This window comes from Artemia franciscana, chromosome 13, assembly GCF_032884065.1.
Source record: "Artemia franciscana chromosome 13, ASM3288406v1, whole genome shotgun sequence".
NCBI classification, from domain to species: Eukaryota; Metazoa; Arthropoda; class Branchiopoda; order Anostraca; family Artemiidae; genus Artemia; species Artemia franciscana.
In genome coordinates, this window is record NC_088875.1 from 2,258,943 (window position 1) to 2,274,663 (window position 15,721).

General features: G+C 35.1%; 1 protein-coding gene across 6 annotated transcripts in view; it reads right to left on the bottom strand.

The window, feature by feature from the left end:
• The window catches only part of LOC136034377 (phosphatase and actin regulator 4-like), a 205,137-nt gene that overhangs the window by 44,428 nt on the left and 144,988 nt on the right, over positions 1-15,721 (bottom strand). The gene's annotated exons all lie outside the window — the stretch shown is intronic.

A 15,721-nucleotide genomic window follows, 5' to 3' on the forward strand; every position in this document is an offset into this window, starting at 1 on the left:
CAGAAAAATTTTGAGACATGTATTACCACCAAAATTGTTTGCGTAAGAATTTTCACAACTCTCTTTTCCTTGTGAGACTGGGTGCCAGGGATTTTTCAATTTTGATGACAAAATTGACCGATAGGGATAGTTTCAGCTACCTAGTTAGCATTGTTAGTATGGATAGTGATGGTTAAAGTAGACATATAAAAATGTATAAAGTATAATATACAAGACCCAGGGCGTTATTTCTTCTAGCCAAAAACTTTAGAAGAATAAGATGGCAATTCTTAGTACTAAGATTAGGATAATGTGCAACTTTCAGTAGGAAGGCACGTTGTGAAAGGATGTTTCAATAAGTCGAGAAAGATATACTATATAATCAACAGAAGAATTGTTTAATAGATTTTCCTACTCCTTTGGATGACGATATCTTATGTTATGGAACGAGCAATAAAGTATATACGTATATATTCATTTATCTGTAAATTTTTTCTTTAAAACAGCACTTTATTTTATTGTGAATATTGTCATACTACCATTCTCCAGCGTGAAAAAACCCCCCAGCTCGGTCACGACTTTCGGAAAATTCATTTCCCTCTCCCAGCCTATTAATATTTTCAGTAAATCACCTGCTGACTGAAGTTAGGGACCCCAGAAGGTTGAAATCATTGAGCATAAGAAGCACTAGTTCAACAGCAAAATTTGTCTGTTGTCAAATCAGTTGGCTAAAAATAGAATTATTCAAGACGTTGTCAATTTTATTTCGGAACATCATAAAAAAATACTATCTGAAGTATAAGGACATTTATACTTAAGATATTATAATCTATAATAATTACAATTTATTATTTAATAATAAATATTACAATTAAAGGATTAATCTCAGATATAAACCTATTCATATATTTAATTAATTTAAATTTCAAATTCACTCGTTGGATATTATGCTTTAAGAATTAACATCAGATATAAACCTTCAATTCCATTTTGGAGAACTCCCTTATTCTCACTTTAATTTGCCATTATTTGGTTTTGAAATCTAACCGTTTTGCGATTACTTTTGATAAGGCACTCTTTACCGTAATGAACAAAAATGAATAAATTACAGCACAACGAGAAAACGTGCCGAACTGAAATTATAAATTTAGAATAAGGAACGCCCACCGAAAGAACAAATGGCATGTTTCACCTTATAGCACTTGCAATTAATCAGTCAACGCGGATTGAAGACATCTTTGACCAAAACTCCGATTTAATTCCGCTTAATTGCGCGTGTAATCAGGTTCTTAATCCGGCCATTTGTGATTGGACGAGAGTCACGAATAAGACTAAAATGAAGTAGACTAATGCCTTAGAAAAACATTTTTAAGGTTACTAACTCTTTCCCTTTTCACTTTTTCTATTTCGGATTTGATATATAACCTAGTTTCGGCAGAAAATGGTAGACGGGTCTTTATTGATCAAACACGTGGAGGGTATATATAAAGTACCGGGAGCCCGGCGGCTTCGCCGCCGGGTCCCGGCACTGGGCACTTGGCAGGCTTCTATATATGGATTCCCACTGTCGCTTGTCTTCTAAACACAGATAATTTGAGCCTTTTTTTGATGTCATGATGTCGAAACACACCATAAATTAAAAAGTGCCCGTGTAAGATTACGTTTCTTTTTATTGGACCTTCAACTTCTGTTTTGGCTTGTCTTTTGTCATTATGAAAGACATATCGCCGGAACTTCGCTTCTTTTAATTGTTCAGGTGGCGGGACAAAACCTTCTTCTTTTGCATCGGCTTGTATTTTGTCATTATGAAAGACATGTCGCCGAACCTATGTTTCTTTTAATTGTTCAGGTGGTGGGACCAAAACTTACTGTTCTTCCAACGACTTATCCAGTCCAGGTTTTTGATCTCCAAAGGTATGGTAGGCATTGATGAACCTATAATCATCGCTATTATTTTCAATTTGTTTGGTTCGTTTTACCTCGGCTTGTATTTCGTCATTATGAAATACATATCGCCGAACCTATGTTTTATAACGAAGGTATAGTAGGCATTGACGACCTTACCCTCTAAAGCCTAATCACCATCGCTATCATTTTCAATTTTGACAAGATTTGATTCTCGCTGTCCAAGTTGATCTTCATTGATTCGCTCACATGTCATCTAACCGCGTGTGTCTTTGCTTTTCATTTTTATTTTTGACTTACTCACATGCTCGGTGTCGCATGTCTTCTAACTGCGCAAGTCTTTGTTCATCATTTTCATTTTTGACCCGCTCACATGTTCGATATATATATATATATATATATATATATATATATATATATATATATATATATATATATATACATATATATATATATATATATATATATATATATATATATATATATATATATATATATATATATATATATATATATATATATATATATATATATATATATATAATTCAAAATAAATAAAAGATCTCATTTACAATTAGTAAAATTTTTCATTCTGCCGTTATAATAGATTAAGTCTCAAAATTTTTGTGCTTAAGCCAAAAAAACAAATATATATGTATATATAAAATTAAAGAATCAAAAAAAGGTAACTCTGTTATGGTAACATATGATATATGGAATAAGAATTTGACAAAAATCAATAAATTTGCGATAATATAGTATATATTATAGAATATTGACATCTGACGCGAACATCCCAGGGCAATCAGTAAAACATGTAATAGATCCCATCATATCGCTATCTTAAATGGTTCGTGATTGACATTTAGGCACCTAAAGGTGAAATCATCAATCACGTTAAAAAAAAGTAAGTGTTATACCGCTTCGCTGCACTAAACAACACGCTTTGTCCTTTTTTGGTTAAAAAAAAGACAAATACACTCCTTAGAATGAAGTGGGTATTATGACCAGGGCCGTGTTCAAGATTTTTTTTTTTTTTGGGGGGGGGGTAGAGGTTAAAAAAATTTATAAAAGGCATCAAAAATTTGCTTATATTCATTTTGTTACGTTTTTACGATTCGGACAAACATTTCGAGAGGGAGGGGGTTCAAACCCCCTAATCCCCCCTGGATAGGGTCTTAATTATAACTAAAAGAAGATATTTTAATGAAACTCAAGAGCGCATATTTTAAAAGCACTATATATTACCTTCTAGCGGTTAATGGATTTTTACCTGGGACCCTGACTATTTTCTCTTCCAACTCTAAGTAAAATTCAGCTGAGTCACTAGTATCTTCGTCAGTCGGTTCAACAGAGGCATATACTGCTATAACTGATACCCTGAACTTTTTAGTAATAAAATAAACAATTAATATTCTATTATTAATATCTTCCCAGCCTAAATAAGACTTAGCACCTTCCTAATTCATCATGAGCCCTACTCCCTGTCTATGTACCCCATCCTTCCTGCCGGAGTAAACAAATTCTATATCACCTAATTTCATGCTTCCTACTCTAGGGATATGAGTTTCTGAAACTCCTTATAAGTCCAGTTCGAATCGTCTGAATTCGTCAGTCAAAATGTTAACAGTTTTTTTTTTTAAACTCGGTATAACAGCGCTCATTGAATTGGTCGTTACGATGATTCCTGTAGCAACTCAGCAAGTGATTACTTTTTTATTATTAGTATTTGTGGTATAATTAATTTGTGCTTACTAACAATATTATTTTTTTTATTCCTGGCACGCCCCACTTGCCTTTGCAAGTCCATCAACAGGCTAGAAGATTTAGTTGTAAGACTTCGTTTTTTGTGTATTATATGTGTGTATGTATTTTGTTAAGTTTTATCATTATTAATAAACTTAAACAAATTTTGTCCAAAAAGTGAACACAATTATACAGAGGGCAGCTTTTCCTTCATCTTCTTTTTTGTCCTTAGAAAAAAAAACACAGAAAAAACCTTGCAGGACTTCAAATTAATGTAATTCTTATTAATATAATTTTAATATAATTAAAGTTAATTTTTAATATAATTAATATAATATAATTCAAATTAATATAATTCTTTATTGAAAGTCTTTTACGAGATGACCAACCTGGCAAGTTAGTTTATTTTAATCATCAGCTTATTTGTCGCAAAGGGTATTTGATTTCTTTTCGATAATCTAAATTCTGAGAATACAATTTGTAATTTGTTTTTAATTAATCAACCGGAAACGTAGGAAATCGGAATTAAACATAAGGAAATACTGTCCAAAAATTTATATTGGAGCAGCATTATTGTTCTGACTCATTTTTGTTTCTGGATTTAGTTTCTGCATAACTTTTTTTTAAAGCATGCATTACTGAAATAACCAGCATTTATCTCCAGGCTCTAATAAAAAAAAAAAAAAAAAAAAAAAAAAAAAAAAAAAAAAAAAAAAAAAAAAAAAAAAAAAAAAAAAAAAAAAAAAAAAACACACACACACACACACATAGTCCAATGTTTTCGATTTTTTTTTTTCAAAGCAAGTAGAGCATGTGAACTTCAAGATTTCTAACTCCATTAATCTACTAACTCTATGGCAAAAACCAAAACTTTTAATCAATACTGTTGTCAAAGTTTTCGTTCAGTTAACTGGATAGAAAACCAACCAGAACTTTTGGGGATGTCGAATCATTTCCCAGGCATCTTGGATCATCCTCCTAATTTTTTAGAAGAAAATTTACGAAGTGGTCTTAATTGGAACCTGGAGAAGGGTTGCCGGATAACTTAAAGAGAGCCCAAAGAGTCCAGCATCAGTTTTATATGTTTTAAGGTGATTCTCCGAGGTTTGAAGCAAATTCTATTTCCTATAGCATTGAAATACGCAACGAGATTTTCTCCTTTCTCATTGGCTTAATTGCTCTCTTGAGGGTTGTACCAGAATATTTAAATACTGTTGTTTATTACGATCGGATTTAAAGGGAATTTAAATTTTTTTCACATGTCTAATTGGTAACAGCTGACCATTGAAATTTGGTTGGTTACAAGTCAGATAACAGTTTAGCATTTGAATTTTCACAATGGGCAGAAAAAAAATAAGAACAAATAAAGGATGGGAAAACCTGAGACATCGGTAAGTTCTATTCCAACGTTATTGTAGATTATATTACTTTTATTCATGTACAAGTTACATTTTCAAACAGTTCGTGGTAACGAACTGTAGTAAGGAGCGAAGGGGCTCAATAGTATCCAAAACACTAAAAAACGAAGTTTTGATACAAATAGTTACATCAAAAGAATTGCATTTTAATGCTGATTTTAAATATATAAGTTTCATCAAGTTTAGTCTTACCCATCAAAAGTTACGAGCCTGAGAAAATTTGCCTTATTTTAGAAAATAGGGGGAAACACCCCCTAAAAGTCATAGAATCTTAACCAAAATCACACCATCGCATTCGGCGTATCAGAGAACCCTACTGTAGAAGTTTCAAGCCCCTATCATAAAAAAGGTGGAATTTTGTATTTTTTGCCAGAAGACAGATAACGGGTGCGTATTTTTTGTTTTTTCTTTGTTGTTTTTTTCCTCAGGGGTGATTGTATCGACCTAGTTGTCCTAGAATGTCGCAAGAGGGTTCATTCTAACGTAAATTAAAAGTTCTAGTGTCCTTTTTAAGTGACCGAAAAACTGGAGGGCACCGAGGCCCCCTCCAACGCACAGTTTTCTCCAAGGTCACCGGATCAAAATTTTGAGATAACCATTCTGTTTAACTCAGTCAAAAATCTAATAAATATGTCTTTGGGGATGACTAAATCCACCTCAGTTCTCGGGGGAGGGGCGGCAACTTATAAACTTAGACCATTGTTTACACATAGTAGTTGTTAATTATGAAGTGTACAGAGGTTTTCAGGGGGACTTTTTTGTGTTGGGGTTAGGGTGGGTCGGGGGGGCAGGTTACGTGGGAGGATCTTTCCATGGAGGAATTTTTCATGAGGGAAGAGAATTTCCATGAAGGGGTCGCAGGATTTTCTAGCATCATTTATAAAAAGACAATGAGAAAATATTTTTTTTCAAATGGAAGTAATGATCAACATTAAAACTTAAAACGAGCATAAAATATTACTTAAATAAGGGGGTTTGTCTCTTCCACAATACCTTGCTCTTTACGCTAAAGTATTTTTAGTAACTTCAATTAGTTATTCTACGGCCTTTGTGATTCAAGGGTCATTCTGAAAGATTTGGGACAAAATTCAAGCTTTAGTGTAAAGAACGAGGTATTGACGAGGGGGCAAACTCCCTCATATACGTAATAAAAATACACACATATATAAGTTCGTTACATAAGCTAATTCGTAAGGTACGTATGTTTATTACTAACAAAAACGTTTGTAAAAATATAATAAAAAAAAATCTAGTTGTATTTTTAAGTAACCAAACATTTGGAGGTAACTAGGCCTCCTTTCCCCCCCCCCCTTTTTTTTAGCGAAATCGTCCGATCAAAACTATGAGAAAGCCATTTAGCTTGTAATTAACATAAAATTGCTTCTCCAAACTAAACATCCGTATGATATATGGGTAGATTATAGCAAAATATATCGTGCAGAGTACATTCCGGCAGAATATGCTTCAATCTTTTGAGGATGCCAACTCCACGTGCAACTTTGGTGGAGATAATGTCGCTATGATGCTTCCACGATAGATTTGAATCAATATGGAAGCCGAGGTACCGCAGCTTTTCACCTAATAGAACTTTACTACTTATATCAACAGAATCACCCACTCTACAAAATGTCAGTAAGAATTTTTCTTTACATTCACACACAGCAAACTTAAACTTGTAAACATCTCTAATCTTTTGAGAGTAATATGAGCTTTTACTATTAAATCATCTGCGGATTTTGCAAATACTGTTAGCAATATATGTATCCTTTAGATAAACGCGCGTCTTGTTCACATAAACTGAATAAAGTAAAGGGCCCAGCACAGACATTTTGCTATTTATAATGTTAGATATTGTCGTATGAGTGTCTACACCAGGTAACTACTTTACCCCATGAAATACAAGGCTATCAAGCATGGACTCCTGATCATAATTATCAAGCTTTTTTTCTATTCTACTAATCCTCTCCTCCAAATTTTCAATTTGAAATCTCAGACTAACAAGAGCCTGCTCGATTTTGCAAACTTTGGATTAAACTTGAGCGTGATTGAATCATAAACCTGGCTGATTATCAGTTCAATACCTTCTTTGTTCAATGAATTTGGGTCATTGGGTCATTGGACGGTTAATTCGAAAAAATGAGGTATTTTTAAGTTACGAAGGAGTGATCGAATCTTAATGAAATCTCATATTTAGAAGGATCTTGCAACTCAGATCTTTTATTTTAGATCTGGCTGAATCCAGTTTCATTGGGAGGAATTGTGGGGGGGACCGGAAATCTTGGAAACGCTTAGAGTGGAAAGGTCACGATGAAATTTGGTGGGAAGAATAAGCACACATCCAAGATACGTGACTGACATAACTGGACCGGATCCTCACTCTTTGGGAGAGTTGGGGGGGGGGGTAATTCTGAAAAATTAGAAATATGAGGTATTTGTAATTTATGAACTGGTGATCAGATCTTAATGAAACTTGATATTTAGAAGGATCTTGTGCTTCAGCACTCTTATTACGAATACCGACCAGATCCGGTGACAGTAGGCGGAGTTGGATGGGGAAACCGAAAATCTTGGAAAATGATTAGAGTGAAGAGATCGGGATGAAACTTGGTGGGTAGAATAAACAAATATCGTAGATACGTGATTGACGTAACCGGACTGGATCCGCTCTCTTTGGGGGAGTTAGGGGGGTCTAGTGCTTTGGCGATGTCGGTGCTTCTGGACGTGCTAGGACAATAAAGATTGGCAGGCATGTCAGGGACCTGCACAAACTGACTTGATAAAGTCGTTTTCCCCGATTTGACCATCTGAGGGGGGCTGAAGGGAGAGGAAAAATTAAAAAAATGAGGTATGTTTAACTTACCAGTGGGTGATCAGATCTTAAGGAAATTTGATATTTAGAAGGACCTGGTGTCTTAGAGCTCTTATTTTAAACCCCGACCGGCATTAATTATCTGATTTTCCTTTTCAATCAATCCATTGATTCTTAGAATTTTGCTAGAGCTCATACCATATGAGCTCTTGGTTCTTCCGACCTCGTCATAAGTGCCATATGAGCTCTTAGCTCTTGTTTTTTTTTCAGGAAGAAAAACTTGCCCGAACAAGAAAGTTTACCAGAACAAGAAAAATTTCCAGTGTCTCCAAATTGTTCCAGGCTTTCCGAAACTCCGAATCCGGCTTTAACTATTATAGATGATTCTACGGTTAGTAAAAATGCGCCATCTGGTAGCTCTTGCGATTTTGGTTCGCCAGGAGAACACTTTGGAATCGATTTGTCTGGAATTCCAGATGTAAATTGTATAGTCAACTTGCGTCATCTGCTTAGTGAGTTTATAGAAGCAATAAAACATCAGTTCAATTGCAAGGACGGGAAATCAAAGCTTTGCGTGAAAGAAATTAAAAACACTGGACTCCAAACAAAGCTCGTCGTTATCTGCCAAGACTGTGGCTGGAAAAAGCGAGTAGAAGGTGAGCCGGAAGCCCCCCTCACTACTGTAAAAGAATACCTAACAAATTTCAGTGAACAGATATTAGGTAACAAAAAAGAGAAGATCAGCAATTTACGAGGCAACGTGAACGTGAAAGCTGTATGGGGTATCATGGGGACCGGAGGAGGCTACGCATCTTTGAACGAATTATTAAGTGTATTGGGAATAAAAAATATGAATCCGAAAACGTTTATGAATTTAGAACGCTTAGTTGGTAACGCATGGATGGATGCACTATCAGATGTCTTAGAAGAAAATGGTCGTGAATCCTTGAAATTAGCCATTCATGAGGACAGGTTTATCAACAATTTTTTCTGGACTAAGGTCATCTGTGATGGTGGCTGGAATAAACGCAGCAAAGGACACGATTATACTGCAAAAGGTTGTGTTGGGGTAATCATTGATGCCTTTACGAAAAAATTATTATATGTAGGAATAAGAAATAAATATTGTTACCTCTGCTTCAGCTCAAAGAAGGCAAACCAGAAAGTGAAAGATCATGTTTGCTTTATGAACTACAATGGTCCCTCGAAGAGCATGGAAACCGACATTCTTGTTGAAGGTTTTCGCCAAAGTGAAGCCATGCATAACCTTCAGTATTTACAATACATCGGAGACGGCGATTCTAGTGTTTTTTACAAGCTAAGACAAAGTGTTTCATACGGATCATATATCCAAAAAGAAGAATGTGCCAATCACGTGACCAAGAACTATACAAAATACCTCCATAATGTTGTGAAGACAAAAAAAGGGATGCACAGCAAATTTCTTTCAAATGACATAATTCTAAAGCTAACCAAAAATCTACGAGGTGCAATAAAAAAGAACTCGGCTGATGGTGGGTCTGCCGAAAATCTAAGACAACTCTTACGAAGAGGCCCAGAGCATGTGTTTGGTAATCATAAAGAGTGTGATTCTGGCTGTGCCAAAAAGAATGGGGTCTTAGAAACTGTGGAGAACCGCTATAATAACCTTCCGAAAACTATTTTGGAGGATGTAAAAGCTGGCGTGGAAAATATTTGTAAAAAAGCGGACTTATTAAGAAACGATGCAACGACCAATCTTGCCGAGAATTATATGTCTGTTGCAGTGAAATTCGTAGGCGGAAAACAAATAAGCCGCTCGAAACGATGGTCATACCATGCTAGGATAAGTGGAGCAAGCCTATCATACTCCTTGGGCCCGAAATGGCAATCTTCTACATGGAAAAAAAACATTTGGCTACAGTCCTTTCAAAATAACAAAAGAATACACGGTGAAAACTTCTAATCTTCGGAAACGGACAAAAACAAATCAGAAAAGATATTACGCAACCATGGGTGGGAGATATATGGCCAAAAAGAAAGAGAATCGGAGTTTGCCTAAAGGCGATCAAAATTACGGACCAAATTGCAACAAGCCTGATATGAATCCAGAGGAATTTGAAATCGCAAAAGCTGATTATGTTGCAAAAAATATGAATCTGGATGGAGCCAAACTGCAGGAGATCTACGTAAACACAATGGGGCAAAATGATAACTGGATATTTGAGAGGAGCAAAAGGATTACTGCCACTTATTTTCATAGAATAGCTTCTCGCAAAAAAAATACTCCAACCGCACCCATAGTCAAGAATATCCGAATTAATTCTAATTTCAAATCTATTCCAATGCTTAGGGGAATTCAACTGGAGGCTATTGCACTGACGGCGTACGAGCAGAGAGAGGGAGTATCATTAATAAAAGGAGATCAAATGGGACTACTCATTCATCCAAATATCCAGTTTCTTGGAGCTTCTCTTGATGGTCGCTTAGAAAACGGCACACCAGTTGAAGTGAAGACTGTCCATAATATTCCCCGAGGAATGACCATAAGGGAAGTGGCATCCCAAAAAGGATTGGTAAAGAATTTTTTCCTATGGTCACACAATTCAAAATTGGAGTTAAAGAAAAATCACAAATACTATGCTCAAATTCAAGGTCAGCTAGAAATCACCAATCATGAAGAATGTCACTTGGTGGTATATCACCATGAGCATGATGTGGAAATTTTAACTATTCCGAGATCAAAAGAATATTTTTTTTCCATATTACCAAAGCTTCAGGAGTTTTGGAGCGATTGTTTACTTCCGGAGATATTAGACTCGCGATTGATTAGGAACATGCCACTTAGAGAGCCTGCCTTAGTCCGGGCTGCAGCAAATCGCGGAATGAAACGGACTTTGGAGCCAGAAGACAGTGGATGTGAGAAAATTACTTGGTCCGACACTGAAAGTGAATATTGAAAGTGGATTTTTCATTGACATGCGAATAGTATAGAGATTGTTTAGGGGTCATAATGTATTAGTAGCAGTATTGTTAACCTTAACCTATTAGGGTTGTTTGAATAGTAGACTATTATAGGTTAACTATTAGTGTTGGTGAATAGCATATAAATATTAGTAAGTAAATTCTATTTGAAAAATTTCAGCATTCTGTCGAAGTCCAAACCATGTTGATAAGTAAACTCTAATTACGTTGAGATTTAGTTGCTACTTTAGGCACTTCCAGGTAAGCTAGGACAGCTAAATTTGGCAGGCGTATCAGGGAGCGGACCAGATTAAATTGGAAATAGTCATTTTCCAGATCTGACCATCTGGAGGGGGTAGGGGCTGGTTAATTCGGAAAAATAATATTTTTTCGGGGGCCGGTAATATTTCAGAAAAATTTCGGTTAATAGAAAAATGAAATATTTTTAACTGACGAACGGGTGACGGGATCTTAACGAAATTTGATGTTTGGAAAAATGTTGCGTCTCAGAGCTCTTATTTCAAATCCCAACTGAATCCGGTGATATTGGGGGAATTGAGGGGGGAACCTAAAATCTTGGAAAACGCTTAGAGTCGAGAGATCAGGATGAAACCTGATGGGAAAAGTAAGCAAAAGTCATAGATACGCAATTGACATAACTAGAACGGATCCGCTCTCTTTGGGGGAGTTGGGGGGTTAATTCTGAAAAATAGAAAAAATGAGGTATTTTTAACTTAGGAAAGAGTCATCAGACCCCGATGAAATTTGATGTTTGGAAGGATATCGTGTCTCATAGCTCTTATTTTAAATTCCGACCGGATTCGGTGACATTGGGGGAGAGATGGGAGGGGGAACCTAAAATCATGGAAAAGGCTTAGAGTGGAGGGATCGGGATGAAACCTGGTGGTAAAAATAATCGTAAGTCCTAGATATGAGATTGACATAACTGGAACGGATCTGCTCTCTTCGGGGGAGTTGGGAGGAGGATTGTTAATTCTGAAAAATTAAAAAAAAAGGTATTTTCGAGTGACGAAGGAGAGATTGGATCTTATAGAAATTTGATATTTGGAAGGATATCACGTCTCAGAGCTCTTATTTTAAATCCCGACCGGATCCGGTGAAGAGGAAGTTGGGGGGGGGCCTAAAATCTTGGAAAATGCTTAGAGTACAGGGGTCGGGATGAAACTTGGTGGTAAAACTAAGTACAAGTCCTAGAAACGGGATTGACATAACTGGAACAGATCTGTTCTGTTTGGGGGAGTTGGGGAGGGAGGGTTAATGCTAAAAAATAGAAAAAATTAGGTATTTTAACTTATGAAAGAGTGATCGTACCTTTATGAAATTTCATATTTAGAAGGACCTCGAAACTCAGATCTCTCATTTTAAATCCCTACCAGATTCAGTGTCATTAGGAGGGGGGACCGGCATTACTGGTACGGATCCGTTCTCTTTGAGGGAGCTAGAAGTTGTTAATTTGGGAAAATTAGAAAAATTGAGGTTTTTTTAACTTAAGAATGGATGACCAGACCTTAATAAAATTTTATAATTAGAAGAAACTCAGGTCTCAGAGCTCTTCTTTCAAATCCCGACCAGATCTTTTGACATTGAGGGGGAATTGGAGGGGGAAACTGGAAATCTTGGAAAACGCTTATAAACGGCGTAGATACGTAATTGACGTAACTGGACTGGATCCGTTTTCTTTGGGGGAGTTAGGTGGTGTGGTTCAGTGTTTTGGTGAGTTTAGTGCTTCTGGACGTGCTAGGACGATAAAAATTGGTAGGCATGTCAGGTAGCTGCACTAATTGACTTGTTACAGTTGTTTTCCCCGATTCGACCATCTTGAGGGCTGAAGGGAGAGGAAAAATTTGAAAAATTGAGGTATTTTTAACTTACGAGTGGGCGATCGGATCTGAATGAATTCTGATATTTAGAAGTACCTTGTATCTCAAAGCTCTTATTTTAAATCCCGACCAGCATTAAGCCTCTGATTTTCCTTTTAAAGCAATCTATTGATTCTTAGAATTTTGCTAGAGCTCATATCATATGAGCTCTTGGCTCTTCTTGACCTTGTCACAAGTGCCGTTTGAGCTCTTAGCTCTTGTTTTTGATGAATAGTATATAAATATAAGTAGTTTCAAAAATTTATTAAATACTCCTAAGGGGTTTCCTTCCTCCCTTACCTGTATTTATGACCCCAGGGCAAGGGTGCCTAATGTTTATTATGTACCTTCAGGAGCATATCACTTTAAATGACATTAATTTAATAAGTATATGCATTACTCCGTAAAGCAAAGTATATGATTACCCCGGTTCCAAACCGGGGTAATCAGTCATTTATGAACGAGCTTATAAATCATCAACTATATGAGATGACGGGGAAAAACCAAAATATTCTAAGATACGGCACTATTAGGAATAAAATGAGATCCCGTGGAACTAAAATGGACGAATATCCTACAACTTTAGATTTAAAAAAATAATGTTCGTATATTTTATAGGCCTACAATCGGCGTTTCTTTACTTTTAAGAGCCAATAATGTCTAAAATAATGTGTTTTAAAGAATAACGTTCTTTTTAAAAATAATATTCATACATTTTATAGGCCTACAATCGATGTTTCTTTACTTTTAAAGGCCAATATTGTTTAAAATAATGTGTTTTTAAGACTAATGTTCTTTTTAAAAATAATGTTCATACATTTTATAGGCCTACAATCAGTGTTTCTTGATGATGACGGGGAAAAACCAAAATATTCTAAGATACGGCACTATTAGGAATAAAATGAGATCCCGTGGAACTAAAATGGACGAATATCCTACAACTTTAGATTTAAAAAAATAATGTTCGTATATTTTATAGGCCTACAATCGGCGTTTCTTTACTTTTAAGAGCCAATAATGTCTAAAATAATGTGTTTTAAAGAATAACGTTCTTTTTAAAAATAATATTCATACATTTTATAGGCCTACAATCGATGTTTCTTTACTTTTAAAGGCCAATATTGTTTAAAATAATGTGTTTTTAAGACTAATGTTCTTTTTAAAAATAATGTTCATACATTTTATAGGCCTACAATCAGTGTTTCTTTACTTTTAAAGGCCAATAATGTTTAAAATAATGTGTTTTTAAGAATAATGTTCTTTTTTTAAAAAAATGTTCATACATTTTATAGGTCTACAATCAGTGTTTCTTTACTTTTAAAGGCCAATAATGTTTAAAATGATGTGTTTTTAAGAATAATATTCTTTTTAAAAATAATGTTCATACATTTTATAGGCCTACAATCGGTGTTTCTTTACTTGTAAAGCCAAACTGTTATCTGCTTTGTAACCTAACAAATTCCAATTCGTATGGTGTTAAAATGATATTGCCTCAAGGTGTTGTTGCCAATTATACATGTTTTCAGCTTCCTTTTAAATCTGGTCTTAATGCTAAGGAGATGTCAACATTCTTAATGACATTCTGGCAAACCCCTCAAGGAGTGCTTAAGCCAATGAGAAAGGAGGAAATCTTGAATACTAAGAATTATTGCTAAAAATCATCTGTTATAACTACAAAATTAACAATCTTTGGGATTATTTGTCGGTATAAGATCTACAAAACGACACAAAAATCAAGGCTATATGATTAGTAAAACCCTTTTAAACAGTAAAGGAAGAATATCTTAAATGGCAAATTTTAAAGGAAACTGATGATAATAAAAAAAAAAATTCACGGCTAAAATTTTTGAAATCTTGTGGCAAATGGAGAGGCTACTTTACAATTCTCTACGTCTTCTAAAAGTAATTTTATTGCTACTTTTAAAAATTAGAGGTGTCCCCACTAATTAATTTTTTATGAAGCTCTAAAGAAAAAAAATGCAAATTTGTTCGGCCTATTCATGTCAAAGCTTTCAATGAAGCCACAGTAATTTTTTCATCAAAGAATCTGCTCGTGTCTGTTGTTAATACGCATTACACTGCTATAGGAAAATAGCATTGGCTTCAAACCTCGGAGAATCGCCTTAAATAAGCTAGATAATTGCGAAACGTCAAAATAATTCAGAACTTAAACAGAAAAAATTAATATCTATTCTTAGTGTACCACATTAAAAAAAAATCTTCATTTGATATAATTTTAGTTTGTTGATTTTTCTTTTTATTGTCTTACGTTTTATTAATGTTCTCACCGTTTCGAAAATATAATGTTCGTTTTTTTTTAAAACTCCATTCTTTCCTTTTTTTGTAGACTGGTTTTGAACTAATTTAAAAAGGGCTTAAATGACTTTGACACCTTCCACCGCAGGTTACTAACACTTTTACAAATATTTACTATAGGTTATTCTATTACTGATTGATTGTGAAATGATCAGTGCTGTCAATTTGGATGGAGGGGCATTTTCCCTCTTCAATTCCCCCAAGAATATTTTTTTTTAGAACTTATATTGAAATATAGAATTTTTGATATTCTCAACAGAGAAACGAAAAAACTAAATTCAGCCCACCCCTCCAAGATTTTGAAAAATTAATTCTACTCCCCCTCCCCTCGTGAATTGGTGCCACCAGTGAAGAGATAAGGCAAAATCAATAAAATACGTTGTTTATCGATTTCATTTCCTTTAACAGAGTAAAAACTCAGCATTGGTTTCCCATAACGAACAAGAGGTAAGAGCTCATATGGCATTTGTGACGAGGTCGGAAGACCTCGAGGCTTAATGTCGGTCGGATTAGGAATAAGATATCTGAATCACGAGCTCCTACTAAATGTCAAAATCCGTTAAGATCCTATCACCCACTCGTAAGTTATAAATACCTCAATTTTTCTAATTTTTCCTCTCCCTTCAGCCCCCAGATGGTCGAATCGGGGAAAACGACTTTATCAAGTCAATTTGTGCAGCTTCCTGACACACCTACCAATTTTCAGCGTCCTAGCACGTCCAAAA